The sequence below is a fragment of the Taudactylus pleione genome, unplaced genomic scaffold (genome assembly GCF_031769625.1).
Source record: "Taudactylus pleione unplaced genomic scaffold, aTauple2 ptg000612l, whole genome shotgun sequence".
NCBI lineage: Eukaryota > Metazoa > Chordata > Amphibia > Anura > Myobatrachidae > Taudactylus > Taudactylus pleione.
In genome coordinates this window covers 220,260-247,295 of record NW_028285014.1, presented here as the reverse complement: position 1 = coordinate 247,295, position 27,036 = coordinate 220,260, and the positions used below count along the sequence as shown (strand labels likewise).

Below are 27,036 nucleotides of genomic sequence, written 5' to 3'. Positions count from 1 at the left end.
CACTGACATTTTCCTAAAGGTTTTTTAAGTTTTATGAAAATATTAGGGATGTAGGCTTAATAGCAATTTCTCATTGGACTATGGATGTTCGGATTTCAATGATTCATTTTAAACATGTGAGATATAATTTTTATATGCAGATATGTAATATCCTTTATTGTATCAATTTGGTCAAAGATTTTATTCCAACACAGATTACCAAAATTGAACAAGTTAACAGGTAAATACTTACATTTTCCAAAAGTATACCTTTTACTATGCACCAAAAACCTAAAAAAACTATAACTATGTGTACATCATGCACATCATTGTTTATGTTGTATTTATTTTCCTATGGGAATTACATTTAGAAATGTACATTCTTTACAACATTGTCATCGTTTGAATTCATGCAGAGTTTGAAGATTTCAAATAGTGACAAAATGAAAGACTCGACCACGAAGTGACTCGAACCCTCAATTTTCTGATCCAAAGTCAGATGGCTTATCCATTAGGCCGCGGTCATCTTTATAGAAGTTGTCGAACCTGTGGAAGGTGTGGTAATAGTAACCTCAAGTATAACATTCAAAATTTAGAAGTTTTTTCTAGATATATGTTTTGGAAAAACTTGCATATTAATTACAAAATGAAATCCAACATATTTTAGTGATTTATGTTGAGTGAACATTACAAAGAATACCTTTCACATAGCCTAGATTTTGTAGAATCCTTAACTTAGCTGAGAAATAACTTAACTTTTCTACAGGCATGCTATAAAGTTTTATAAAAAGATTAGGGATGTAGGCATAAGAGCAATTTCTCATTGAGCTATGGCTGTTCTGATTTCACTGATTCCTTCTAAACATGTGAGATGTATTTTTTATATGCAGATATGCAAATAACCATTATAGTATCAATTTGGTCAAAGAATTGTTTTGCAACACAGATTACCAAAATCAAACAAGTTAACAGGTAAACACTGACATTTTCCTAAAGGTTTTTTAAGTTTTATGAAAATATTAGGGATGTAGGCTTTATAGCAATTTCTCATTGGACTATGGATGTTTCGATTTCAATGATTCATTTTAAACATGTGAGATATAATTTTTATATGCAGATATGCAAATATCCTTTATTGTATCAATTTGGTCAATGAATTGCTTTGCAACACAGATTACCAAAATCAAACAAGTTAACAGATAAACACTGACATTTTCCTAAAGGTTTTTTAAGTTTTATGAAAATATTAGGGATGTAGGCTTAATAGCAATTTCTCATTGGACTATGGATGTTCGGATTTCAATGATTCATTTTAAACATGTGAGATATAATTTTTATATGCAGATATGTAATATCCTTTATTGTATCAATTTGGTCAAAGATTTTATTCCAACACAGATTACCAAAATTGAACAAGTTAACAGGTAAATACTTACATTTTCCAAAAGGATACCTTTTACTATGCACCAAAAACCTAAAAAAACTATAACTATGTGTACATCATGCACATCATTGTTTATGTTGTATTTATTTTCCTATGGGAATTACATTTAGAAATGTACATTCTTTACAACATTGTCATCCATTGAATTCATGCAGAGTTTGAAGATTTCAAATTGTGACAAAATGAAAGACTCGACCACGAAGGGACTCGAACCCTCAATCTTCTGATCCGAAGTCAGACGCCTTATCCATTAGGCCACGCGGTCATCTTTATAGAAGTTGTCGAATCTGTGGAAGGTGTGGTAAAAGTAACCTCAAGTATAACATTCAAAATTTAGAAGTTTTTTCTAGATATATGTATTGGAAAAACTTGCATATGAATTACAAAATGAAATCCAACATATTTTAGTGATTTATGTTGAGTGAACATTACAAAGTATACCTTTCACATAGCCTAGATTTTGTAAAATCCTTAACTTAGCTGAGAAATAACTTAACTTTTCTATAGGCATGCTATAAAGTTTTATAAAAAGATTAGGGATGTAGGCATAAGAGCAATTTCTCATTGAGCTATGGCTGTTCTGATTTCACTGATTCCTTCTAAACATGTGAGATGTATTTTTTATATGCAGATATGCAAATAACCATTATAGTATCAATTTGGTCAAAGAATTGCTTTGCAACACAGATTACCAAAATCAAACAAGTTAACAGGTAAACACTGACATTTTCCTAAAGGTTTTTTAAGTTTTATGAAAATATTAGGGATGTAGGCTTTATAGCAATTTCTCATTGGACTATGGATGTTCGGATTTCAATGATTCATTTTAAACATGTGAGATATAATTTTTATATGCAGATATGCAAATATCCTTTATTGTATCAATTTGGTCAAAGATTTTTTTCCAACACAGATTACCAAAATTGAACAAGTTAACAGGTAAATACTTACATTTTCCAAAAGGATACCTTTTACTATGCACCAAAAACCTAAAAAAACCTATAACTATGTGTACATCATGCACATCATTGTTTATGTTGTATTTATTTTCCTATGGGAATTAGATTTAGAAATGTACATTCTTTACAACATTGTCATCCATTGAATTCATGCAGAGTTTGAAGATTTCAAATAGTGACAAAAAGAATGACTTGACCATGAAGGGACACAAACCCTCAATCTTCTGATCAGAAGTCAGACGCCTCATCCATTATGCCACGCTGTCATCTATGTCGAAATTGTCGAACCTGTGGAAGGTGTGGTAATAGTAACCTCAAGTATAACATTCAAAATTTAGAAGCTTTTTCTAGAGGTATGTTTTGGAAAAACTTGCATATGAATTACAAAATGAAATCCAACATATTTTAGTGATTTATGTTGAGTGAACATTACAAAGTATACCTTTCACATAGCCTAGATTTTGTAAAATCCTTAACTTAGCTGAGAAATAACTTAACTTTTCTATAGGCATGCTATAAAGTTTTATAAAAAGATTAGGGATGTAGGCATAAGAGCAATTTCTCATTGAGCTATGGCTGTTCTGATTTCACTGATTCCTTCTAAACATGTGAGATGTATTTTTTATATGCAGATATGCAAATAACCATTATAGTATCAATTTGGTCAAAGAATTGTTTTGCAACACAGATTACCAAAATCAAACAAGTTAACAGGTAAACACTGACATTTTCCTAAAGGTTTTTTAAGTTTTATGAAAATATTAGGGATGTAGGCTTTATAGCAATTTCTCATTGGACTATGGATGTTCGGATTTCAATGATTCATTTTAAACATGTGAGATATAATTTTTATATGCAGATATGCAAATATCCTTTATTGTATCAATTTGGTCAAAGATTTTTTTCCAACACAGATTACCAAAATTGAACAAGTTAACAGGTAAATACTTACATTTTCTAAAAGGATACCTTTTACTATGCACCAAAAACCTAAAAAAACTATAACTATGTGTACATCATGCACATCATTGTTTATGTTGTATTTATTTTCCTATGGGAATTACATTTAGAAATGTACATTCTTTACAACATTGTCATCCATTGAATTCATGCAGAGTTTGAAGATTTCAAATTGTGACAAAATGAAAGACTCGACCACGAAGGGACTCGAACCCTCAATCTTCTGATCCGAAGTCAGACGCCTTATCCATTAGGCCACGCGGTCATCTTTATAGAAGTTGTCGATCCTGTGGAAGGTGTGGTAAAAGTAACCTCAAGTATAACATTCAAAATTTAGAAGTTTTTTCTATATATATGTATTGGAAAAACTTGCATATGAATTACAAAATGAAATCCAACATATTTTAGTGATTTATGGTGAGTGAACATTACAAAGTATACCTTTCACATAGCCTAGATTTTGTAAAATCCTTAACTTAGCTGAGAAATAACTTAACTTTTCTATAGGCATGCTATAAAGTTTTATAAAAAGATTAGGGATGTAGGCATAAGAGCAATTTCTCATTGAGCTATGGCTGTTCTGATTTCACTGATTCCTTCTAAACATGTGAGATGTATTTTTTATATGCAGATATGCAAATAACCATTATAGTATCAATTTGGTCAAAGAATTGTTTTGCAACACAGATTACCAAAATCAAACAAGATAACAGGTAAACACTGACATTTTCCTAAAGGTTTTTTAAGTTTTATGAAAATATTAGGGATGTAGGCTTTATAGCAATTTCTCATTGGACTATGGTTGTTCGGATTTCAATGATTCATTTTAAACATGTGAGATATAATTTTTATATGCAGATATGCAAATATCCTTTATTGTATCAATTTGGTCAAAGATTTTTTTCCAACACAGATTACCAAAATTGAACAAGTTAACAGGTAAATACTTACATTTTCCAAAAGGATACCTTTTACTATGCACCAAAAACCTAAAAAACCTATAACTATGTGTACATCATGCACATCATTGTTTATGTTGTATTTATTTTCCTATGGGAATTAGATTTAGAAATGTACATTCTTTACAACATTGTCATCCATTGAATTCATGCAGAGTTTGAAGATTTCAAATAGTGACAAAAAGAATGACTTGACCATGAAGGGACACAAACCCTCAATCTTCTGATCAGAAGTCAGACGCCTCATCCATTATGCCACGCTGTCATCTATGTTGAAATTGTCGAACCTGTGGAAGGTGTGGTAATAGTAACCTCAAGTATAACATTCAAAATTTAGAAGCTTTTTCTAGAGGTATGTTTTGGAAAAACTTGCATATGAAATACAAAATGAAATCCAACATATTTTAGTGATTTATGTTGAGTGAACATTACAAAGTATACCTTTCACATAGCCTAGATTTTGTAAAATCCTTAACTTAGCTGAGAAATAACTTAACTTTTCTATAGGCATGCTATAAAGTTTTATAAAAAGATTAGGGATGTAGGCATTAGAGCAATTTCTCATTGAACTATGGGTGTTCTGATTTCACTGATTCCTTCTAAACATGTGAGATGTATTTTTTATATGCAGATATGCAAATAACCATTATAGTATCAATTTGGTCAAAGAACTGCTTTGCAACACAGATTACCAAAATCAAACAAGTTAACAGGTAAACACTTACATTTTCCTAAAGGTTTTTTAAGTTTTATGAAAATATTAGGGATGTAGGCTTTATAGCAATTTCTCATTGGACTATGGATGTTCGGATTTCAATGATTCATTTTAAACATGTGAGATATAATTTTTATATGCAGATATGCAATATCCTTTATTGTATCAATTTGGTCAAAGATTTTTTTCCAACACAGATTACCAAAATTGAACAAGTTAACAGGTAAATACTTACCTTTTCCAAAAGGATACCTTTTACTATGCACCAAAAACCTAAAAAAACTATAACTATGTGTACATCATGCACATCATTGTTTATGTTGTATTTATTTTCCTATGGGAATTACATTTAGAAATGTACATTCTTTACAACATTGTTATCCATTGAATTCATGCAGAGTTTGAAGATTTCAAATTGTGACAAAATGAAAGACTCGACCATGAAGGGACTCGAACCCTCAATCTTCCGAAGTCAGACGCCTTATCCATTAGGCCACGCAGTCATCTTTATAGAAGTTGTTGAACCTGTGGAAGGTGTGGTAATAGTAACCTTAAGTATAACATTCAAAATTTAGAAGTTTTTTCTAGATATATGTTTTGGAAAAACTTGCTTATGAATTACAAAATGAAATCCAACATATTTTAGTGATTTATGTTGAGTGAACATTACAAAGTATACCTTTCACATAGCCTAGATTTTGTAAAATCCTTAACTTAGCTGAGAAATAACTTAACTTTTCTATAGGCATGCTATAAAGTTTTATAAAAAGATTAGGGATGTAGGCATAAGAGCAATTTCTCATTGAGCTATGGCTGTTCTGATTTCACTGATTCCTTCTAAACATGTGAGATGTATTTTTTATATGCAGATATGCAAATAACCATTATAGTATCAATTTGGTCAAAGAATTGTTTTGCAACACAGATTACCAAAATCAAACAAGTTAACAGGTAAACACTGACATTTTCCTAAAGGTTTTTTAAGTTTTATGAAAATATTAGGGATGTAGGCTTTATAGCAATTTCTCATTGGACTATGGATGTTCGGATTTCAATGATTCATTTTAAACATGTGAGATATAATTTTTATATGCAGATATGCAAATATCCTTTATTGTTTCAATTTGGTCAAAGATTTTTTTCCAACACAGATTACCAAAATTGAACAAGTTAACAGGTAAATACTTACATTTTCCAAAAGGATACCTTTTACTATGCACCAAAAACCTAAAAAACCTATAACTATGTGTACATCATGCACATCATTGTTTATGTTGTATTTATTTTCCTATGGGAATTACATTTAGAAATGTACATTCTTTAAAACATTGTCATCCATTGAATTCATGCAGAGTTTGAAGATTTCAAATAGTGACAAAAAGAATGACTTGACCACGAAGGGACACGAACCCTCAATCTTCTGATCAGAAGTCAGACGCCTCATCCATTATGCCACGCTGTCATCTATGTCGAAATTGTCAAACCTGTGGAAGGTGTGGTAATAGTAACCTCAAGTATAACATTCAAAATTTAGAAGCTTTTTCTAGAGGTATGTTTTGGAAAAACTTGCATATGAATTACAAAATGAAATCCAACATATTTTAGTGATTTATGTTGAGTGAACATTACAAAGTATACCTTTCACATAGCCTAGATTTTGTAAAATCCTTAACTTAGCTGAGAAATAACTTAACTTTTCTATAGGCATGCTATAAAGTTTTAAAAAAAGATTAGGGATGTAGGCATTAGAGCAATTTCTCATTGAACTATGGGTGTTCTGATTTCACTGATTCCTTCTAAACATGTGAGATGTATTTTTTATATGCAGATATGCAAATAACCATTATAGTATCAATTTGGTCAAAGAACTGCTTTGCAACACAGATTACCAAAATCAAACAAGTTAACAGGTAAACACTTACATTTTCCTAAAGGTTTTTTAAGTTTTATGAAAATATTAGGGATGTAGGCTTTATAGCAATTTCTCATTGGACTATGGATGTTCGGATTTCAATGATTCATTTTAAACATGTGAGATATAATTTTTATATGCAGATATGCAATATCCTTTATTGTATCAATTTGGTCAAAGATTTTTTTCCAACACAGATTACCAAAATTGAACAAGTTAACAAGTAAATACTTACCTTTTCCAAAAAGATACCTTTTACTATGCACCAAAAACCTAAAAAAACTATAACTATGTGTACATCATGCACATCATTGTTTATGTTGTATTTATTTTCCTATGGGAATTACATTTAGAAATGTACATTCTTTACAACATTGTCATCGTTTGAATTCATGCAGAGTTTGAAGATTTCAAATAGTGACAAAATGAAAGACTCGACCACGAAGTGACTCGAACCCTCAATTTTCTGATCCAAAGTCAGACGGCTTATCCATTAGGCCACGCGGTCATCTTTATAGAAGTTGTCGAACCTGTGGAAGGTGTGGTAATAGTAACCTCAAGTATAACATTCAAAATTTAGAAGTTTTTTCTAGATATATGTTTTGGAAAAACTTGCATATTAATTACAAAATGAAATCCAACATATTTTAGTGATTTATGTTTAGTGAACATTACAAAGTATACCTTTCACATAGCCTAGATTTTGTAGAATCCTTAACTTAGCTGAGAAATAACTTAACTTTTCTACAGGCATGCTATAAAGTTTTATAAAAAGATTAGGGATGTAGGCATAAGAGCAATTTCTCATTGAGCTATGGCTGTTCTGATTTCACTGATTCCTTCTAAACATGTGAGATGTATTTTTTATATGCAGATATGCAAATAACCATTATAGTATCAATTTGGTCAAAGAATTGTTTTGCAACACAGATTACCAAAATCAAACAAGTTAACAGGTAAACACTGACATTTTCCTAAAGGTTTTCTAAGTTTTATGAAAATATTAGGGATGTAGGCTTTATAGCAATTTCTCATTGGACTATGGATGTTTCGATTTCAATGATTCATTTTAAACATGTGAGATATAATTTTTATATGCAGATATGCAAATATCCTTTATTGTATCAATTTGGTCAATGAATTGCTTTGCAACACAGATTACCAAAATCAAACAAGTTAACAGATAAACACTGACATTTTCCTAAAGGTTTTTTAAGTTTTATGAAAATATTAGGGATGTAGGCTTAATAGCAATTTCTCATTGGACTATGGATGTTCGGATTTCAATGATTCATTTTAAACATGTGAGATATAATTTTTATATGCAGATATGTAATATCCTTTATTGTATCAATTTGGTCAAAGATTTTATTCCAACACAGATTACCAAAATTGAACAAGTTAACAGGTAAATACTTACATTTTCCAAAAGGATACCTTTTACTATGCACCAAAAACCTAAAAAAACTATAACTATGTGTACATCATGCACATCATTGTTTATGTTGTATTTATTTTCCTATGGGAATTACATTTAGAAATGTACATTCTTTACAACATTGTCATCCATTGAATTCATGCAGAGTTTGAAGATTTCAAATTGTGACAAAGTGAAAGACTCGACCACGAAGGGACTCGAACCCTCAATCTTCTGATCCGAAGTCAGACGCCTTATCCATTAGGCCACGCGGTCATCTTTATAGAAGTTGTCGAACCTGTGGAAGTTGTGGTAAAAGTAACCTCAAGTATAACATTCAAAATTTAGAAGTTTTTTCTAGATATATGTTTTGGAAAAACTTGCTTATGAATTACAAAATGAAATCCAACATATTTTAGTGATTTATGTTGAGTGAACATTACAAAGTATACCTTTCACATAGCCTAGATTTTGTAAAATCCTTAACTTAGCTGAGAAATAACTTAACTTTTCTATAGGCATGCTATAAAGTTTTATAAAAAGATTAGGGATGTAGGCATAAGAGCAATTTCTCATTGAGCTATGGCTGTTCTGATTTCACTGATTCCTTCTAAACATGTGAGATGTTTTTTTTATATGCAGATATGCAAATAACCATTATAGTATCAATTTGGTCAAAGAATTGTTTTGCAACACAGATTACCAAAATCAAACAAGTTAACAGGTAAACACTGACATTTTCCTAAAGGTTTTTTAAGTTTTATGAAAATATTAGGGATGTAGGCTTTATAGCAATTTCTCATTGGACTATGGATGTTCGGATTTCAATGATTCATTTTAAACATGTGAGATATAATTTTTATATGCAGATATGCAAATATCCTTTATTGTATCAATTTGGTCAAAGATTTTTTTCCAACACAGATTACCAAAATTGAACAAGTTAACAGGTAAATACTTACATTTTCCAAAAGGATACCTTTTACTATGCACCAAAAACCTACAAAACCTATAACTATGTGTACATCATGCACATCATTGTATATGTTGTATTTATTTTCCTATGGGAATTACATTTAGAAATGTACATTCTTTAAAACATTGTCATCCATTGAATTCATGCAGAGTTTGAAGATTTCAAATAGTGACAAAAAGAATGACTTGACCACGAAGGGACACGAACCCTCAATCTTCTGATCAGAAGTCAGATGCCTCATCCATTATGCCACGCTGTCATCTATGTCGAAATTGTCAAACCTGTGGAAGGTGTGGTAATAGTAACCTCAAGTATAACATTCAAAATTTAGAAGCTTTTTCTAGAGGTATGTTTTGGAAAAACTTGCATATGAATTACAAAATGAAATCCAACATATTTTAGTGATTTATGTTGAGTGAACATTACAAAGTATACCTTTCACATAGCCTAGATTTTGTAAAATCCTTAACTTAGCTGAGAAATAACTTAACTTTTCTATAGGCATGCTATAAAGTTTTAAAAAAAGATTAGGGATGTAGGCATTAGAGCAATTTCTCATTGAACTATGGGTGTTCTGATTTCACTGATTCCTTCTAAACATGTGAGATGTATTTTTTATATGCAGATATGCAAATAACCATTATAGTATCAATTTGGTCAAAGAACTGCTTTGCAACACAGATTACCAAAATCAAACAAGTTAACAGGTAAACACTTACATTTTCCTAAAGGTTTTTTAAGTTTTATGAAAATATTAGGGATGTAGGCTTTATAGCAATTTCTCATTGGACTATGGATGTTCGGATTTCAATGATTCATTTTAAACATGTGAGATATAATTTTTATATGCAGATATGTAATATCCTTTATTGTATCAATTTGGTCAAAGATTTTATTCCAACACAGATTACCAAAATTGAACAAGTTAACAGGTAAATACTTACATTTTCCAAAAGGATACCTTTTACTATGCACCAAAAACCTAAAAAAACTATAACTATGTGTACATCATGCACATCATTGTTTATGTTGTATTTATTTTCCTATGGGAATTACATTTAGAAATGTACATTCTTTACAACATTGTCATCCATTGAATTCATGCAGAGTTTGAAGATTTCAAATTGTGACAAAGTGAAAGACTCGACCACGAAGGGACTCGAACCCTCAATCTTCTGATCCGAAGTCAGACGCCTTATCCATTAGGCCACGCGGTCATCTTTATAGAAGTTGTCGAACCTGTGGAAGTTGTGGTAAAAGTAACCTCAAGTATAACATTCAAAATTTAGAAGTTTTTTCTAGATATATGTTTTGGAAAAACTTGCTTATGAATTACAAAATGAAATCCAACATATTTTAGTGATTTATGTTGAGTGAACATTACAAAGTATACCTTTCACATAGCCTAGATTTTGTAAAATCCTTAACTTAGCTGAGAAATAACTTAACTTTTCTATAGGCATGCTATAAAGTTTTATAAAAAGATTAGGGATGTAGGCATAAGAGCAATTTCTCATTGAGCTATGGCTGTTCTGATTTCACTGATTCCTTCTAAACATGTGAGATGTTTTTTTTATATGCAGATATGCAAATAACCATTATAGTATCAATTTGGTCAAAGAATTGTTTTGCAACACAGATTACCAAAATCAAACAAGTTAACAGGTAAACACTGACATTTTCCTAAAGGTTTTTTAAGTTTTATGAAAATATTAGGGATGTAGGCTTTATAGCAATTTCTCATTGGACTATGGATGTTCGGATTTCAATGATTCATTTTAAACATGTGAGATATAATTTTTATATGCAGATATGCAAATATCCTTTATTGTATCAATTTGGTCAAAGATTTTTTTCCAACACAGATTACCAAAATTGAACAAGTTAACAGGTAAATACTTACATTTTCCAAAAGGATACCTTTTACTATGCACCAAAAACCTACAAAACCTATAACTATGTGTACATCATGCACATCATTGTATATGTTGTATTTATTTTCCTATGGGAATTACATTTAGAAATGTACATTCTTTAAAACATTGTCATCCATTGAATTCATGCAGAGTTTGAAGATTTCAAATAGTGACAAAAAGAATGACTTGACCACGAAGGGACACGAACCCTCAATCTTCTGATCAGAAGTCAGATGCCTCATCCATTATGCCACGCTGTCATCTATGTCGAAATTGTCAAACCTGTGGAAGGTGTGGTAATAGTAACCTCAAGTATAACATTCAAAATTTAGAAGCTTTTTCTAGAGGTATGTTTTGGAAAAACTTGCATATGAATTACAAAATGAAATCCAACATATTTTAGTGATTTATGTTGAGTGAACATTACAAAGTATACCTTTCACATAGCCTAGATTTTGTAAAATCCTTAACTTAGCTGAGAAATAACTTAACTTTTCTATAGGCATGCTATAAAGTTTTAAAAAAAGATTAGGGATGTAGGCATTAGAGCAATTTCTCATTGAACTATGGGTGTTCTGATTTCACTGATTCCTTCTAAACATGTGAGATGTATTTTTTATATGCAGATATGCAAATAACCATTATAGTATCAATTTGGTCAAAGAACTGCTTTGCAACACAGATTACCAAAATCAAACAAGTTAACAGGTAAACACTTACATTTTCCTAAAGGTTTTTTAAGTTTTATGAAAATATTAGGGATGTAGGCTTTATAGCAATTTCTCATTGGACTATGGATGTTCGGATTTCAATGATTCATTTTAAACATGTGAGATATAATTTTTATATGCAGATATGCAATATCCTTTATTGTATCAATTTGGTCAAAGATTTTTTTCCAACACAGATTACCAAAATTGAACAAGTTAACAGGTAAATACTTACCTTTTCCAAAAGGATACCTTTTACTATGCACCAAAAACCTAAAAAAACTATAACTATGTGTACATCATGCACATCATTGTTTATGTTGTATTTATTTTCCTATGGGAATTACATTTAGAAATGTACATTCTTTACAACATTGTCATCGTTTGAATTCATGCAGAGTTTGAAGATTTCAAATAGTGACAAAATGAAAGACTCGACCATGAAGTGACTCAAACCCTCAATCTTCTGATCCGAAGTCAGACGGCATATCCATTAGGCCACGCGGTCATCTTTATAGAAGTTGTCGAACCTGTGGAAGGTGTGGTAATAGTAACCTCAAGTATAACATTCAAAATTTAGAAGTTTTTTCTAGATATATGTTTTGGAAAAACTTGCATATGAATTACAAAATGAAATCCAACATATTTTAGTGATTTATGTTGAGTGAACATTACAAAGTATACCTTTTACATAGCCTAGATTTTGTAGAATCCTTAACTTAGCTGAGAAATAACTTAACTTTTCTATAGGCATGCTATAAAGTTTTATAAAAAGATTAGGGATGTAGGCATAAGAGCAATTTCTCATTGAGCTATGGCTGTTCTGATTTCACTGATTCCTTCTAAACATGTGAGATGTATTTTTTATATGCAGATATGCAAATAACCATTATAGTATCAATTTGGTCAAAGAATTGCTTTGCAACACAGATTACCAAAATCAAACAAGTTAACAGGTAAACACTGACATTTTCCTAAAGGTTTTTTAAGTTTTATGAAAATATTAGGGATGTAGGCTTTATAGCAATTTCTCATTGGACTATGGATGTTCGGATTTCAATGATTCATTTTAAACATGTGAGATATAATTTTTATATGCAGATTTGCAAATATCCTTTATTGTATCACTTTGGTCAAAGATTTTTTTCCAACACAGATTACCAAAATTGAACAAGTTAACAGGTAAATACTTACATTTTCCAAAACGATACCTTTTACTATGCACCAAAAACCTAAAAAACCTATAACTATGTGTACATCATGCACATCATTGTTTATGTTGTATTTATTTTCCTATGGGAATTATATTTAGAAATGTACATTCTTTACAACATTGTCATCCATTGAATTCATGCAGAGTTTGAAGATTTCAAATTGTGACAAAATGAAAGACTCGACCACGAAGGGACTCGAACCCTCAATCTTCTAATACGAAGTCAGACGCCTTATCCATTAGGCCACGCAGTCATCTTTATAGAAGTTGTCGAACCTGTGGAAGGTGTGGTAATAGTAACCTCAAGTATAACATTCAAAATTTAGAAGTTTTTTCTAGATATATGTTTTGGAAAAACTTGCATATGAATTACAAAATGAAATCCAACATATTTTAGTGATTTATGTTGAGTGAACATTACAAAGTATACCTTTCACATAGCCTAGATTTTGTAAAATCCTTAACTTAGCTGAGAAATAACTTAACTTTTCTATAGGCATGCTATAAAGTTTTATAAAAAGATTAGGGATGTAGGCATAAGAGCAATTTCTCATTGAGCTATGGCTGTTCTGATTTCACTGATTCCTTCTAAACATGTGAGATGTATTTTTTATATGCAGATATGCAAATAACCATTATAGTATCAATTTGGTCAAAGAATTGTTTTGCAACACAGATTACCAAAATCAAACAAGTTAACAGGTAAACACTGACATTTTCCTAAAGGTTTTTTAAGTTTTATGAAAATATTAGGGATGTAGGCTTTATAGCAATTTCTCATTGGACTATGGATGTTCGGATTTCAATGATTCATTTTAAACATGTGAGATATAATTTTTATATGCAGATATGCAAATATCCTTTATTGTATCAATTTGGTCAAAGATTTTTTTCCAACACAGATTACCAAAATTGAACAAGTTAACAGGTAAATACTTACATTTTCCAAAAGGATACCTTTTACTATGCACCAAAAACCTAAAAAAACTATAACTATGTGTACATCATGCACATCATTGTTTATGTTGTATTTATTTTCCTATGGGAATTACATTTAGAAATGTACATTCTTTAAAACATTGTCATCCATTGAATTCATGCAGAGTTTGAAGATTTCAAATAGTGACAAAAAGGGACACGAACCCTCAATCTTCTGATCAGAAGTCAGACGCCTCATCCATTATGCCACGCTGTCATCTATGTTGAAATTGTCAAACCTGTGGAAGGTGTGGTAATAGTAACCTCAAGTATAACATTCAAAATTTAGAAGCTTTTTCTAGAGGTATGTTTTGGAAAAACTTGCATATGAATTACAAAATGAAATCCAACATATTTTAGTGATTTATGTTGAGTGAACATTACAAAGTATACCTTTCACATAGCCTAGATTTTGTAAAATCCTTAACTTAGCTGAGAAATAACTTAACTTTTCTATAGGCATGCTATAAAGTTTTATAAAAAGATTAGGGATGTAGGCATTAGAGCAATTTCTCATTGAACTATGGGTGTTCTGATTTCACTGATTCCTTCTAAACATGTGAGATGTATTTTTTATATGCAGATATGCAAATAACCATTATAGTATCAATTTGGTCAAAGAACTGCTTTGCAACACAGATTACCAAAATCAAACAAGTTAACAGGTAAACACTTACATTTTCCTAAAGGTTTTTTAAGTTTTATGAAAATATTAGGGATGTAGGCTTTATAGCAATTTCTCATTGGACTATGGATGTTCGGATTTCAATGATTCATTTTAAACATGTGAGATATAATTTTTATATGCAGATATGTAATATCCTTTATTGTATCAATTTGGTCAAAGATTTTTTTCCAACACAGATTACCAAAATTGAACAAGTTAACAGGTAAATACTTACCTTTTCCAAAAGGATACCTTTTACTATGCACCAAAAACCTAAAAAAACTATAACTATGTGTACATCATGCACATCATTGTTTATGTTGTATTTATTTTCCTATGGGAATTACATTTAGAAATGTACATTCTTTACAACATTGTCATCCATTGAATTCATGCAGAGTTTGAAGATTTCAAATTGTGACAAAATGAAAGACTCGACCACGAAGGGACTCAAACCATCAATCTTCAGATCCGAAGTCAAACGCCTTATCCATTAGGCTACGCGGTCATCTTTATAGAAGTTGTCGAACCTGTGGAAGGTGTGGTAAAAGTAACCTCAAGTATAATATTCAAAATTTAGAAGTTTTTTCAAGATATATGTTTTGGAAAAACTTGCATATGAATTACAAAATGAAATCCAACATATTTTAGTGATTTATGTTGAGTGAACATTACAAAGTAGGGATGTAGGCTTTATAGCAATTTCTCATTGGACTATGGATGTTCGGATTTCTATTATTCATTTTAAACATGTGAGATATAATTTTTATATGCAGATATGCAAATATCCTTTATTGTATCAATTTGGTCAAAGATTTTTTTCCAACACAGATTACCAAAATTGAACAAGTTAACAGGTAAATACTTACATTTTCCAAAAGGATACCTTTTACTATGCACCAAAAACCTAAAAAACCTATAACTATGTGTACATCATGCACATCATTGTTTATGTTGTATTTATTTTCCCATGGGAATTACATTTAGAAATGTACATTCTTTAAAACATTGTCATCCATTGAATTCATGCAGAGTTTGACGATTTCAAATAGTGACAAAAAGAATGACTTGACCACGAAGGGACACGAACCCTCAATCTTCTGATCAGAAGTCAGACGCCTCATCCATTATGCCACGCTGTCATCTATGTCGAAATTGTCAAACCTGTGGAAGGTGTGGTAATAGTAACCTCAAGTATAACATTCAAAATTTAGAAGCTTTTTCTAGAGGTATGTTTTGGAAAAACTTGCATATGAATTACAAAATGAAATCCAACATATTTTAGTGATTTATGTTGAGTGAACATTACAAAGTATACCTTTCACATAGCCTAGATTTTGTAAAATCCTTAACTTAGCTGAGAAATAACTTAACTTTTCTATAGGCATGCTATAAAGTATTATAAAAAGATTAGGGATGTAGGCATTAGAGCAATTTCTCATTGAACTATGGGTGTTCTGATTTCACTGATTCCTTCTAAACATGTGAGATGTATTTTTTATATGCAGATATGCAAATAACCATTATAGTATCAATTTGGTCAAAGAATTGTTTTGCAACACAGATTACCAAAATCAAACAAGATAACAGGTAAACACTGACATTTTCCTAAAGGTTTTTTAAGTTTTATGAAAATATTAGGGATGTAGGCTTTATAGCAATTTCTCATTGGACTATGGATGTTTGGATTTCAATGATTCATTTTAAACATGTGAGATATAATTTTTATATGCAGATATGCAAATATCCTTTATTGTATCAATTTGGTCAAAGATTTTTTTCCAACACAGATTACCAAAATTGAACAAGTTAACAGGTAAATACTTACATTTTCCAAAAGGATACCTTTTACTATGCACCAAAAACCTAAAAAAACCTATAACTATGTGTACATCATGCACATCATTGTTTACGTTGTATTTATTTTCCTATGGGAATTACATTTAGAAATGTACATTCTTTAAAACATTGTCATCCATTGAATTCATGCAGAGTTTGAAGATTTCAAATAGTGACAAAAAGGGACACGAACCCTCAATCTTCTGATCAGAAGTCAGACGCCTCATCCATTATGCCACGCTGTCATCTATGTTGAAATTGTCAAACCTGTGGAAGGTGTGGTAATAGTAACCTCAAGTATATCATTCAAAATTTAGAAGCTTTTTCTAGAGGTATGTTTTGGAAAAACTTGCATATGAATTACAAAATGAAATCCAACATATTTTAGTGATTTATGTTGAGTGAACATTACAAAGTATACCTTTCACATAGCCTAGATTTTGTAAAATCCTTAACTTAGCTGAGAAATAACTTAACTTTTCTATAGGCATGCTATAAAGTTTTATAAAAAGATTAGGGATGTAGGCATTAGAGCAATTTCTCATTGAACTATGGGTGTTCTGATTTCACTGATTCCTTCTAAACATGTGAGATGTATTTTTTATATGCAGATATGCAAATAACCATTATAGTATCAATTTGGTCAAAGAACTGCTTTGCAACACAGATTACCAAAATCAAACAAGTTAACAGGTAAACACTGACATTTTCCTAAAGGTTTTTTAAGTTTTATGAAAATATTAGGGATGTAGGCTTTATAGCAATTTCTCATTGGACTATGGATGTTCAGATTTCAATGATTCATTTTAAACATGTGAGATATAATTTTTATATGCAGATATGTAATATCCTTTATTGTATCAATTTGGGCAAAGATTTTTTTCCAACACAGATTACCAAAATTGAACAAGTTAACAGGTAAATACTTACCTTTTCCAAAAGGATACCTTTTACTATGCACCAAAAACCTAAATAAACTATAACTATGTGTACATCTTGCACATCATTGTTTATGTTGTATTTATTTTCCTATGGGAATTACATTTAGAAATGTACATTCTTTACAACATTGTCATCCATTGAATTCATGCAGAGTTTGAAGATATCAAATTGTGACAAAATGAAAGACTCGACCACGAACCCTCAATCTTCTGATCCGAAGTCAGACGCCTTATCCATTAGGCCACGCAGTCATCTTTATAGAAGTTGTTGAACCTGTGGAAGGTGTGGTAATAGTAACCTCAAGTATAACATTCAAAATTTAGAAGTTTTTTCTAGATATATGTTTTGGAAAAACTTGCATATGAATTACAAAATGAAATCCAACATATTTTAGTGATTTATGTTGAGTGAACATTACAAAGTATACCTTTCACATAGCCTAGATTTTGTAAAATCCTTAACTTAGCTGAGAAATAACTTAACTTTTCTATAGGCATGCTATAAAGTTTTATAAAAAGATTAGGGATGTAGGCATTAGAGCAATTTCTCATTGAACTATGGGTGTTCTGATTTCACTGATTCCTTCTAAACATGTGAGATGTATTTTTTATATGCAGATATGCAAATAACCATTATAGTATCAATTTGGTCAAAGAATTGTTTTGCAACACAGATTACCAAAATCAAACAAGTTAACAGGTAAACACTGACATTTTCCTAAAGGTTTTTTAAGTTTTATGAAAATATTAGGGATGTAGGCTTTATAGCAATTTCTCATTGGACTATGGATGTTTGGATTTCAATGATTCATTTTAAACATGTGACATATAATTTTTATATGCAGTTATGCAAATATCCTTTATTGTATCAATTTGGTCAAAGATTTTTTTCCAACACAGACTTCCAAAATTGAACAAGTTAACAGGTAAATACTTACATTTTCCAAAAGGATACCTTTTACTATGCACCAAAAACCTAAAAAACCTATAACTATGTGTACATCATGCACATCATTGTTTACGTTGTATTTATTTTCCTATGGGAATTACATTTAGAAATGTACATTCTTTAAAACATTGTCATCCATTGAATTCATGCAGAGTTTGAAGATTTCAAATAGTGACAAAAAGGGACACGAACCCTCAATCTTCTGATCAGAAGTCAGATGCCTCATCCATTATGCCACGCTGTCATCTATGTTGAAATTGTCAAACCTGTGGAAGGTGTGGTAATAGTAACCTCAAGTATAACATTCAAAATTTAGAAGCTTTTTCTAGAGGTATGTTTTGGAAAAACTTGCATATGAATTACAAAATGAAATCCAACATATTTTAGTGATTTATGTTGAGTGAACATTACAAAGTATACCTTTCACATAGCCTAGATTTTGTAAAATCCTTAACTTAGCTGAGAAATAACTTAACTTTTCTATAGGCATGCTATAAAGTTTTATAAAAAGATTAGGGATGTAGGCATTAGAGCAATTTCTCATTGAACTATGGGTGTTCTGATTTCACTGATTCCTTCTAAACATGTGAGATGTATTTTTTATATGCAGATATGCAAATAACCATTATAGTATCAATTTGGTCAAAGAACTGCTTTGCAACACAGATTACCAAAATCAAACAAGTTAACAGGTAAACACTGACATTTTCCTAAAGGTTTTTTAAGTTTTATGAAAATATTAGGGATGTAGGCTTTATAGCAATTTCTCATTGGACTATGGATGTTCGGATTTCAATGATTCATTTTAAACATGTGAGATATAATTTTTATATGCAGATATGTAATATCCTTTATTGTATCAATTTGGTCAAAGATTTTTTTCCAACACAGATTACCAAAATTGAACAAGTTAACAGGTAAATACTTACCTTTTCCAAAAGGATACCTTTTACTATGCACCAAAAACCTAAAAAAACTATAACTATGTGTACATCATGCACATCATTGTTTATGTTGTATTTATTTTCCTATGGGAATTACATTTAGAAATGTACATTCTTTACAACATTGTCATCCATTGAATTCATGCAGAGTTTGAAGATTTCAAATTGTGACAAAATGAAAGACTCGACCACGAAGGGACTCAAACCCTCAATCTTCAGATCCGAAGTCAGACGCCTTATCCATTAGGCTACGCGGTCATCTTTATAGAATTTGTCGAACCTGTGGAAGGTGTGGTAAAAGTAACCTCAAGTATAACATTCAAAATTTAGAAGTTTTTTCTAGATATATGTTTTGGAAAAACTTGCATATGAATTACAAAATGAAATCCAACATATTTTAGTGATTTATGTTGAGTGAACATTACAAAGTAGGGATGTAGGCTTTATAGCAATTTCTCATTGGACTATGGATGTTCGGATTTCTATGATTCATTTTAAACATGTGAGATATAATTTTTATATGCAGATATGCAAATATCCTTTATTGTATCAATTTGGTCAAAGATTTTTTTCCAACACAGATTACCAAAATTGAACAAGTTAACAGGTAAATACTTAACTTTTCCAAAAGGATACCTTTTACTATGCACCAAAAACCTAAAAAACCTATAACTATGTGTACATCATGCACATCATTGTTTATGTTGTATTTATTTTCCTATGGGAATTACATTTAGAAATGTACATTCTTTAAAACATTGTCATCCATTGAATTCATGCAGAGTTTGACGATTTCAAATAGTGACAAAAAGAATGACTTGACCACGAAGGGACACAAACCCTCAATCTTCTGATCAGAAGTCAGACGCCTCATCCATTATGCCACGCTGTCATCTATGTCGAAATTGTCAAACCTGTGGAAGGTGTGGTAATAGTAACCTCAAGTATAACATTCAAAATTTAGAAGCTTTTTCTAGAGGTATGTTTTGGAAAAACTTGCATATGAATTACAAAATGAAATCCAACATATTTTAGTGATTTATGTTGAGTGAACATTACAAAGTAGGGATGTAGGCTTTATAGCAATTTCTCATTGGACTATGGATGTTCGGATTTCAATGATTCATTTTAAACATGTGAGATATAATTTTTATATGCAGATATGTAATATCCTTTATTGTATCAATTTGGTCAAAGATTTTTTTCCAACACAGATTACCAAAATTGAACAAGTTAACAGGTAAATACTTACCTTTTCCAAAAGGATACCTTTTACTATGCACCAAAAACCTAACAAAACTATAACTATGTGTACATCATGCACATCATTGTTTATGTTGTATTTATTTTCCTATGGGAATTACATTTAGAAATGTACATTCTTTACAACATTGTCATCCATTGAATTCATGCAGAGTTTGAAGATTTCAAATAGTGACAAAAAGAATGACTTGACCATGAAGGGACACAAACCCTCAATCTTCTGATCAGAAGTCAGACGCCTCATCCATTATGCCACGCTGTCATCTATGTCGAAATTGTCGAACCTGTGGAAGGTGTGGTAATAGTAACCTCAAGTATAACATTCAAAATTTAGAAGTTTTTTCTAGATATATGTTTTGGAAAAACTTGCATATGAATTACAAAATGAAATCCAACATATTTTAGTGATTTATGTTGAGTGAACATTACAAAGTATACCTTTCACATAGCCTAGATTTTGTAAAATCCTTAACTTAGCTGAGAAATAACTTAACTTTTCTATAGGCATGCTATAAAGTTTTATAAAAAGATTAGGGATGTAGGCATAAGAGCAATTTCTCATTGAGCTATGGCTGTTCTGATTTCACTGATTCCTTCTAAACATGTGAGATGTATTTTTTATATGCAGATATGCAAATAACCATTATAGTATCAATTTGGTCAAAGAATTGCTTTGCAACACAGATTACCAAAATCAAACAAGTTAACAGGTAAACACTGACATTTTCCTAAAGGTTTTTTAAGTTTTATGAAAATATTAGGGATGTAGGCTTTATAGCAATTTCTCATTGGACTATGGATGTTCGGATTTCAATGATTCATTTTAAACATGTGAGATATAATTTTTATATGCAGATTTGCAAATATCCTTTATTGTATCAATTTGGTCAAAGATTTTTTTCCAACACAGATTACCAAAATTGAACAAGTTAACAGGTAAATACTTACATTTTCCAAAACGATACCTTTTACTATGCACCAAAAACCTAAAAAACCTATAACTATGTGTACATCATGCACATCATTGTTTATGTTGTATTTATTTTCCTATGGGAATTACATTTAGAAATGTACATTCTTTACAACATTGTCATCCATTGAATTCATGCAGAGTTTGAAGATTTCAAATAGTGACAAAAAGAATGACTTGACCATGAAGGGACACAAACCCTCAATCTTCTGATCAGAAGTCAGACGCCTCATCCATTATGCCATGCTGTCATCTATGTCGAAATTGTCGAACCTGTGGAAGGAGTGGTAATAGTAACCTCAAGTATAACATTCAAAATTTAGAAGCTTTTTCTAGAGGTATGTTTTGGAAAAACTTGCATATGAATTACAAAATGAAATCCAACATATTTTAGTGATTTATGTTGAGTGAACATTACAAAGTATACCTTTCACATAGCCTAGATTTTGTAAAATCCTTAACTTAGCTGAGAAATAACTTAACTTTTCTATAGGCATGCTATAAAGTTTTATAAAAAGATTAGGGATGTAGGCATAAGAGCAATTTCTCATTGAGCTATGGCTGTTCTGATTTCACTGATTCCTTCTAAACATGTGAGATGTATTTTTTATATGCAGATATGCAAATAACCATTATAGTATCAATTTGGTCAAAGAATTGCTTTGCAACACAGATTACCAAAATCAAACAAGTTAACAGGTAAACACTGACATTTTCCTAAAGGTTTTTTAAGTTTTATGAAAATATTAGGGATGTAGGCTTTATAGCAATTTCTCATTGGACTATGGATGTTCGGATTTCAATGATTCATTTTAAACATGTGAGATATAATTTTTATATGCAGATTTGCAAATATCCTTTATTGTATCAATTTGGTCAAAGATTTTTTTCCAACACAGATTACCAAAATTGAACAAGTTAACAGGTAAATACTTACCTTTTCCAAAAGGATACCTTTTACTATGCACCAAAAACCTAAAAAAACTATAACTATGTGTACATCATGCACATCATTGTTTATGTTGTATTTATTTTCCTATGGGAATTACATTTAGAAATGTACATTCTTTACAACATTGTCATCCATTGAATTCATGCAGAGTTTGAAGATTTCAAATTGTGACAAAATGAAAGACTCAACCACGAAGGGACTCGACCCCTCAATCTTCTGATCCGAAGTCAGACGCCTTATCCATTAGGCCACGCGGTCATCTTTATAGAAGTTGTCGAACCTGTGGAAGGTGTGGTAAAAGTAACCTCAAGTATAACATTCAAAATTTAGAAGCTTTTTCTAGAGTTATGTTTTGGAAAAACTTGCATATGAATTACAAAATGAAATCCAACATATTTTAGTGATTTATGTTGAGTGAACATTACAAAGTATACCTTTCACATAGCCTAGATTTTGTAAAATCCTTAACTTAGCTGAGAAATAACTTAACTTTTCTATAGGCATGCTATAAAGTTTTATAAAAAGATTAGGGATGTAGGCATAAGAGCAATTTCTCATTGAGCTATGGCTGTTCTGATTTCACTGATTCCTTCTAAACATGTGAGATGTATTTTTTATATGCAGATATGCAAATAACCATTATAGTATCAATTTGGTCAAAGAATTGCTTTGCAACACAGATTACCAAAATCAAACAAGTTAACAGGTAAACACTGACATTTTCCTAAAGGTTTTTTAAGTTTTATGAAAATATTAGGGATGTAGGCTTTATAGCAATTTCTCATTGGACTATGGATGTTCGGATTTCAATGATTCATTTTAAACATGTGAGATATAATTTTTATATGCAGATATGTAATATCCTTTATTGTATCAATTTGGTCAAAGATTTTTTTCCAACACAGATTACCAAAATTGAACAAGTTAACAGGTAAATACTTACCTTTTCCAAAAGGATACCTTTTACTATGCACCAAAAACCTAAAAAAACTATAACTATGTGTACATCATGCACATCATTGTTTATGTTGTATTTATTTTCCTATGGGAATTACATTTAGAAATGTACATTCTTTACAACATTGTCATCCATTGAATTCATGCAGAGTTTGAAGATTTCAAATTGTGACAAAATGAAAGACTCGACCACGAAGGGACTCGACCCCTCAATCTTCTGATCCGAAGTCAGACGCCTTATTCATTAGGCCACGCGGTCATCTTTATAGAAGTTGTCGAACCAGTGGAAGGTGTGGTAAAAGTAACCTCAAGTATAACATTCAAAATTTAGAAGTTTTTTCTAGATATATGTTTTGGAAAAACTTGCATATGAATTACAAAATGAAATCCAACATATTTTAGTGATTTATGTTGAGTGAACTTTACAAAGTATACCTTTCACATAGCCTAGATTTTGTAAAATCCTTAACTTAGCTGAGAAATAACTTAACTTTTCTATAGGCATGCTATAAAGTTTTATAAAAAGATTAGGGATGTAGGCATTAGAGCAATTTCTCATTGAGCTATGGCTGTTCTGATTTCACTGATTCCTTCTAAACATGTGAGATGTATTTTTTATATGCAGATATGCAAATAACCATTATAGTATCAATTTGGTCAATGAATTGCTTTGCAACACAGATTACCAAAATCAAACAAGTTAACAGGTAAACACTGACATTTTCCTAAAGGTTTTTTAAGTTTTATGAAAATATTAGGGATGTAGGCTTTATAGCAATTTCTCATTGGACTATGGATGTTCGGATTTCAATGATTCATTTTAAACATGTGAGATATAATTTTTATATGCAGATATGTAATATCCTTTATTGTATCAATTTGGTCAAAGATTTTATTCCAACACAGATTACCAAAATTGAACAAGTTAACAGGTAAATACTTACCTTTTCCAAAAGGATACCTTTTACTATGCACCAAAAATCTAAAAAAACTATAACTATGTGTACATCATGCACATCATTGTTTATGTTGTATTTATTTTCCTATGGGAATTACATTTAGAAATGTACATTCTTTACAACATTGTCATCCATTGAATTCATGCAGAGTTTGAAGATTTCAAATTGTGACAAAATGAAATACTCGACCACGAAGGGACTCGAACCCTCAATCTTCTGATCCGAAGTCAGACGCCTTATCCATTAGGCCACGCGTTCATCTTTATAGAAGTTGTCGAACCTGTGGAAGGTGTGGTAAAAGTAACCTCAAGTATAACATTCAAAATTTAGAAGTTTTTTCTAGATATATGTTTTGGAAAAACTTGCATATGAATTACAAAATGAAATCCAACATATTTTAGTGATTTATGTTGAGTGAACATTACAAAGTATACCTTTCACATAGCCTAGATTTTGTAAAATCCTTAACTTAGCTGAGAAATAACTTAACTTTTCTATAGGCATGCTATAAAGTTTTATAAAAAGATTAGGGATGTAGGCATAAGAGCAATTTCTCATTGAGCTATGGCTGTTCTGATTTCACTGATTCCTTCTAAACATGTGAGATGTATTTTTTATATGCAGATATGCAAATAACCATTATAGTATCAATTTGGTCAAAGAATTGCTTTGCAACACAGATTACCAAAATCAAACAAGTTAACAGGTAAACACTGACTTTTTCCTAAAGGTTTTTTAAGAATTATGAAAATATTAGGGATGTAGGCTTTATAGCAATTTCTCATTGGACTATGGATGTTCGGATTTCAATGATTCATTTTAAACATGTGAGATATAATTTTTATATGCAGATATGCAAATATCCTTTATTGTATCAATTTGGTCAAAGATTTTTTTCCAACACAGATTACCAAAATTGAACAAGTTAACAGGTAAATACTTACATTTTCCAAAACGATACCTTTTACTATGCACCAAAAACCTAAAAAACCTATAACTATGTGTACATCATGCACATCATTGTTTATGTTGTATTTATTTTCCTATGGGAATTACATTTAGAAATGTACATTCTTTACAACATTGTCATCCATTGAATTCATGCAGAGTTTGAAGATTTCAAATAGTGACAAAAAGAATGACTTCACCATGAAGGGACACAAACCCTCAATCTTCTGATCAGAAGTCAGACGCCTCATCCATTATGCCACGCAGTCATCTTTATAGAAGTTGTTGAACCTGTGGAAGGTGTGGTAATAGTAACCTTAAGTATAACATTCAAAATTTAGAAGTTTTTTCTAGATATATGTTTTGGAAAAACTTGCTTATGAATTACAAAATGAAATCCAACATATTTTAGTGATTTATGTTGAGTGAACATTGCAAAGTATACCTTTCACATATCCTAGATTTTGTAAAATCCTTAACTTAGCTGAGAAATAACTTAACTTTTCTATAGGCATGCTATAAAGTTTTATAAAAAGATTAGGGATGTAGGCATAAGAGCAATTTCTCATTGAGCTATGGCTGTTCTGATTTCACTGATTCCTTCTAAACATGTGAGATGTATTTTTTATATGCAGATATGCAAATAACCATTATAGTATCAATTTGGTCAAAGAATTGTTTTGCAACACAGATTACCAAAATCAAACAAGTTAACAGGTAAACACTGACATTTTCCTAAAGGTTTTTTAAGTTTTATGAAAATATTAGGGATGTAGGCTTTATAGCAATTTCTCATTGGACTATGGATGTTTGGATTTCAATGATTCATTTTAAACATGTGAGATATAATTTTTATATGCAGATATGCAAATATGCTTTATTGTATCAATTTGGTCAAAGATTTTTTTCCAACACAGATTACCAAAATTGAACAAGTTAACAGGTAAATACTTACATTTTCCAAAAGGATACCTTTTACTATGCACCAAAAACCTAAAAAACCTATAACTATGTGTACATCATGCACATCATTGTTTACGTTGTATTTATTTTCCTATGGGAATTACATTTAGAAATGTACATTCTTTAAAACATTGTTATCCATTGAATTCATGCAGAGTTTGAAGATTTCAAATAGTGACAAAAAGAATGACTTGACCACGAACCCTCAACCTTCTGATCAGAAGTCAGACGCCTCATCCATTATGCCACGCTGTCATCTATGTTGAAATTGTCAAACCTGTGGAAGGTGTGGTAATAGTAACCTCAAGTATAACATTCAAAATTTAGAAGCTTTTTCTAGAGGTATGTTTTGGAAAAACTTGCATATGAATTAAAAAATGAAATCCAACATATTTTAGTGATTTATGTTGAGTGAACATTACAAAGTATACCTTTCACATAGCCTAGATTTTGTAAAATCCTTAACTTAGCTGAGAAATAACTTAACTTTTCTATAGGCATGCTATAAAGTTTTATAAAAAGATTAGGGATGTAGGCATTAGAGCA

At 30.7% G+C, this 27,036-nt stretch overlaps 8 non-coding genes across 8 annotated transcripts; all 8 read right to left on the bottom strand.

The window, feature by feature from the left end:
* Positions 1-1,615: 1,615 nt before the first annotated feature.
* TRNAR-UCG (transfer RNA arginine (anticodon UCG)) lies at positions 1,616-1,688 on the bottom strand. Its single transcript has one exon. It is a non-coding gene; the product is annotated as a tRNA-Arg (tRNA).
* A 1,846-nt stretch (positions 1,689-3,534) lies between these two features.
* TRNAR-UCG (transfer RNA arginine (anticodon UCG)) lies at positions 3,535-3,607 on the bottom strand. The gene has a single exon. It is a non-coding gene; the product is annotated as a tRNA-Arg (tRNA).
* Positions 3,608-8,548: 4,941 nt separating this feature from the next.
* On the bottom strand, positions 8,549-8,621 carry TRNAR-UCG (transfer RNA arginine (anticodon UCG)). Its single transcript has one exon. It is a non-coding gene; the product is annotated as a tRNA-Arg (tRNA).
* A 1,844-nt stretch (positions 8,622-10,465) lies between these two features.
* Positions 10,466-10,538, bottom strand: TRNAR-UCG (transfer RNA arginine (anticodon UCG)). The gene has a single exon. It is a non-coding gene; the product is annotated as a tRNA-Arg (tRNA).
* A 2,803-nt stretch (positions 10,539-13,341) lies between these two features.
* Positions 13,342-13,414, bottom strand: TRNAR-UCG (transfer RNA arginine (anticodon UCG)). Its single transcript has one exon. It is a non-coding gene; the product is annotated as a tRNA-Arg (tRNA).
* A 6,249-nt stretch (positions 13,415-19,663) lies between these two features.
* Positions 19,664-19,736, bottom strand: TRNAR-UCG (transfer RNA arginine (anticodon UCG)). The gene has a single exon. It is a non-coding gene; the product is annotated as a tRNA-Arg (tRNA).
* Positions 19,737-22,848: 3,112 nt separating this feature from the next.
* Positions 22,849-22,921, bottom strand: TRNAR-UCG (transfer RNA arginine (anticodon UCG)). The gene has a single exon. It is a non-coding gene; the product is annotated as a tRNA-Arg (tRNA).
* Positions 22,922-24,764: 1,843 nt separating this feature from the next.
* On the bottom strand, positions 24,765-24,837 carry TRNAR-UCG (transfer RNA arginine (anticodon UCG)). Its single transcript has one exon. It is a non-coding gene; the product is annotated as a tRNA-Arg (tRNA).
* Between the last annotated feature and the right edge of the window lie 2,199 nt (positions 24,838-27,036).